Source organism: Bubalus bubalis, chromosome 16 (genome assembly GCF_019923935.1).
Source record: "Bubalus bubalis isolate 160015118507 breed Murrah chromosome 16, NDDB_SH_1, whole genome shotgun sequence".
Taxonomy (NCBI): domain Eukaryota; kingdom Metazoa; phylum Chordata; class Mammalia; order Artiodactyla; family Bovidae; genus Bubalus; species Bubalus bubalis.
This window is the reverse complement of record NC_059172.1, coordinates 14,712,266-14,717,106: the sequence shown is the minus strand read 5'-3', so window position 1 is coordinate 14,717,106 and position 4,841 is coordinate 14,712,266. Positions and strand designations below refer to the sequence as shown.

Here is a 4,841-nt window from a genome sequence, read left to right as displayed (position 1 = left end):
AGATAAATTGGCCAACTGTGGTCATTACACAGAGATATACTCAGGCATATAAGAATATTCTTGCCTCCTCTTTAAATTTGCATAATTTATAAATGTGCTAAGAATGGAAAGCATTGTTCATTGATGGCAATTTTTACTACAGAACAATCAGCAACATAAAACGTATATTGCTTTAACCAGAGTTGAGAAAGTGATTGCTAAAAATTGTTGTCGTTGTTGTTTTCATCTCCCTTGTCAGAAAGTTTTCTTACGGATGCACATTTTTAAAGTGGGTCAAGCAGGCCATTCTCTGAGAATCAGATTTTATATTAAAGATTCAGGGGATTCGTGTACCATTTTAAGGTAATATTTTTGCTTTGATATATACCCAGGGGTGGAATTGCTCAGTCACATGGTAGTTCTATTTTCAGATTTTGAGGACTCTCCATTCTGTTTTCCATAGTGGTTGTATCGATTTACATTCCCACCAACAGTATTCAAAGGTTCCTTTTTCTCCACATCCTTGCCAACTTTTGTTTTCTGTGTCGTTTTTTATGATCATCAGTCTGAATGGTGTGATGTGATATCTCATTGTGATTTTTGATTTGCATCTCCCTGATGATTAGCGATGTTTAATGTCTTTTTATGTGACTGTTAAGCATCTGCTTGTCTTCTCTGGAAAAGTGTCTATCCAGTTCTCCTGTCCATTTTTAACTGGGTCGCTTGCTTTTTTGTTGTTGAGTTGTATAATATATTTACATATGTTGGATATTAATCTCTTTTGTGTCATATCATTTGCAACTATTTTTTCCTACTCAGTAAGTGGTATTTTCTTTTTGTCCATTGTTTCCTTGGTGTTTTATTTCCTTTGTGTTGGGAACCATAACCACACAAATAGATACATGCACCTTAATTGTTCATAGCAGCACTATTTACAATAGCCAAAATATGGAATATGTCCATCAACAGATGAATGGATAAATAATATGTGGTAATATATACACACAGCAGAATACTACTCAGCCATAAAGAGAATAAAATGTTACCAGTTGCTGTAACATAGATGAATTTGTAGGTCATTATGCTAAGGCAATGGCACCCCACTCCAGTACTCTTGCCTGGAAAATCCCATGGATGGAGGAGCCTGGTAGGCTGCAGTCCATGATGTCGCTAAGAGTCGGACACAACTGAGCAACTTCACTTTCACTTTTTACTTTCATGTATTGGAGAAGGAAATGGCAACCAGCTCCAGTGTTCTTGCCTGGAGAACCCCAGGGACGGTGGAGCCTGGTGGGCTCCCGTCTATGGGGTTGCACAGAGTCAGACACGACTGAAGTGACTTAGCAGCAGCAGCAGCATTCTAAGTGAAGGGCTTCCCCTGTGGCTCAGTTAATCTGCCTACAATGCAGGAACCACAGGAGACATGGGTTTAATCCCTGAGTCCAGAAGATTCCCTGGAGGAGAGCATGGTAATCCACTCTAGTATTATTGCCTAGAAAATCCCCATGGACAGAGGGGCCTGGCGGGCTACAGTCCTTGGGGTTGCAAAGAGTCAGATGTAACTAAGTGACTAAACAAGAAGAGCAAATGGATCACTTTAAAAATGGTCCACATCCAAAATAATAATCAGATCAGATCAGATCAAATCAGTCGCTCAGTCGTCTCCGACTCCTTGCGACCCCATGAATCGCAGCATGCCAGGCCTCCCTGTCCATCACCAACTCCTGGAGTTCACCCAGACTCACGTCCATCGAGTCAGTGATGCCATCCAGCCATCTCATCCTCTGTCGTCCCCTTCTCCTCCTGCCCCCAATCCCTCCCAGCATCAGAGTCTTTTCCAATGAGTCAACTCTTCCCATGAGGTGGCCAAAGTACTGGAGTTTCAGCTTTAGCATCATTCCTTCCAAAGAAATCCCAGGGCTGATCTCCTTCAGAATGGACTGGTTGGATCTCCTGGCAGTCCAAGGGACTCTCAAGAGTCTTCTCCAACACCACAGTTCAAAAGCATCAATTCTTCGGCTCTCAGCCTTCTTCACAGTCCAACTCTGACATCCATACATGGCCACAGGAAAAACCATAGCCTTGACTAGATGAACCTTTGTTGGCAAAGTAATGTCTCTGCTTTTGAATATGCTGTCTAGGTTGGTCATAACTTTCCTTCCAAGGAGTAAGTGTCTTTTAATTTCATGGCTGCAGTCACCATCTGTAGTGATTTTGGAGCCCAAAAAAATAAAGTCTGACACTGTTTCCATTGTTTCCCCATCTATTTCCAATGAAGTGGTGGGACCGGATGCCATGATCTTCGTTCTCTGAATGTTGAGCTTTAAGCCAACTTTTTCACTCTCCACTTTCACTTTCATCAAGAGGCTTTTGAGTTCCTCTTCACTTTCTGCCATAAGGGTGGTGTCATCTGCATATCTGAGGTTAAAATAATAATAATAACAATAACCTTTAAAGAGAGGAAGAGAGTAGATGCTAGCCTAACACAGATTACTTTCCTTTGAAAAAGTTTTATGCAAAGTGGCTTAGACAAAAAGATTTGTCTCAAATAGGGAAAGCCCTCTAGGTTTTATAGCTCTTCTCTTACTTTTTAAAAATCAGAGGGGTAATAATAAACCCTCTCTCTTTAAGGGGTTCCTGTGGAGAACTATGTGGACAGGCCTTAAAGAGATGTGCCTGCCAAGTCATTCAGTCATTTCTGACTCTGTGATCCTATGGACTGTAGCCCACCAGGCTCCTCTATCCATGGGAATCTCCAGGCAAAAACACTGGATTGAGTTGCCATGTCCTCCTCCAGGGGATGGTCCCCACCCAGGGATCCAACCTGTGTCTCTTATGTCCCCTGCATTAGCAGTCAGGTTCTTTACCACTAGCACCATCTGGAAGTCCAAAGTAAAGTATGGGTATTATCAGAGCTTCTAAAAATATAAGGGAATGACTCCTACACGTTTACATAAGAATGTTTGGTAACAGCATTGATGAATGGTTTAGTGGAATGAGTATTAACGTTCATGTCTGAATTTTCTGGGTTCTTGTTTTGGCTTGCTGTCTGGGTGAACTTGAAGAAACAACAAGGCTTTTGCACCTCTAATTACTGCATCAGTGAAATAGAGTTAATACCACTAATTTAAGAGATGTGATCTAAGCCTAGCACATGGCACAGCCTCCAACTTTCAGTCTTCAGGAGCAGTTTAGCTCCTAAGTGTGCAGGTTAAATATTGGTCTGTATTTATCTGTTTCAGTTACTAGCTGTTTCAGTTCAGTTCAGTTCAGTCACTTAGTAGTGTCCAACTCTTTGCGACCCCAGGAACTGCAGCATGCCAGGATTCCCAGTCCATCACCAACGCCCAGAGTCCACCCAAACCCATGTCCATTGTGTTGGTGATGCCATCCAACTATCTCATCCTCTGTGATCCCCTTCTCCTGCCCTCAATCTTTCTCAGCATCAGGGTCTTTTCCAATGAGTCAACTCTTCGCATCAAGTGGCCAAAGTATTGGAGTTTCAGCTTCAACATCAGTCGTTCCAGTGAACACCCAGGACTGATCTCCTTTAGGATGGACTGGTTGGATCTCCTTGGAGTCCAAGGGACTCTCAAGAGTCTTCTCCAACACCACAGTTCAAAAGCATCAATTCTTCAGTGTTAAGCTTTCTTTATAGTCCAACTCTCACATCCATTCATGAATACTGGAAAAACCATAGCCTTGACTAGACAGACCTTTGTTGGCAAAGTAATATCTCTGCTTTGTAATAAGCTATCTAGGTTGGTCATAGCTTTTCTTCCAAGGAGTAAGCGTCTTTTAATTTCATGGCTGCAATCACCATCTGCAGTGACTTTGGAGCCCTGAAAAATAAAATCAGCCACTGTTCCTACTGTCTCCCCATCTATTTTCCATGAAGTGATGGGGCCAGATGCCATGATCTTCGTTTTCTGAATGTTGTTTTAAGCCAACTTTTTCACTCTCCTCTTTCACTTTCATCAAGAGGCTCTTTAGTTCCTCTTTACTTTCTGCCATTAGGGTGGTGTCATCTGCATATCTGAGGTTTTTGATATTTCTCCCAGCAATCTTGATTCCAGCTGTGCTTCCTCTGGCCCAGCGTTTCTCATGATGTACTCTGCATATAAGTTAAATAAGCAGGATGACAGTATACAACATTGACATACTCCTTTTCCTATTTGGAACTAATCTGTTGTTCTATGGAGAAGAAGTGAAGTCACTCAGCCATGTCCAACTCTTTGCAACCCCATGGACTGTAGCCTACAACGCTCCTCCGTCCATGGGATTATCCAGGCAAGAGTACTGGAGTGGGTTGCCATTTCCTTCTCCAGAGGATCTTCCCAACCCAGGGATCGAACCTGGGTCTCCCGCATTGTAGGCAGATGCTTTACCATCTGAGCCACCAGGGAAGCCCAATGGGCAACAGGGAAGCCCTGTTGTTCTATGTCTGGTTCTAACTGTTGCCTCCTGACCCGCATACAGGTTTCTCAAGAGGCAGGTCAGGTGGTCTGGTATTCCCATGTCTTGAAGAATTTTCCACAGTTTATTGTGATCCACACAGTCAAAGGCTTTGGCATAGTCAATAAAGCAGAAACAGATGTGGTTTTTTTGGACCTCTCTTGCTTTTTTGATGATCCAGCGGATGTTGGCAATTTGAGCTCTGGTTCCTCTGCTTTTTATAAAACCAGCTTGAACATCTGGAAGTTCACGGTTCATGTATTACTGAAGCCTAGCTTGGAGAATTTTGAGCATTATTTTACTAGCGTGTGAGATGAGTGCAATTATGTGGTACTTTGAGCATTCTTTGGCATTACCTTTCTTTGGGATTGGAATGAAAAATTACCTTTTCCAGTCCTGTGGCCACT

The 4,841-nt window shown here is 42.6% G+C and overlaps 1 non-coding gene across 1 annotated transcript; it reads right to left on the bottom strand.

The window, feature by feature from the left end:
• Positions 1-4,313: 4,313 nt before the first annotated feature.
• On the bottom strand, positions 4,314-4,385 carry TRNAC-ACA. Its single transcript has one exon. It is a non-coding gene; the product is annotated as a tRNA-Cys (tRNA).
• Between the last annotated feature and the right edge of the window lie 456 nt (positions 4,386-4,841).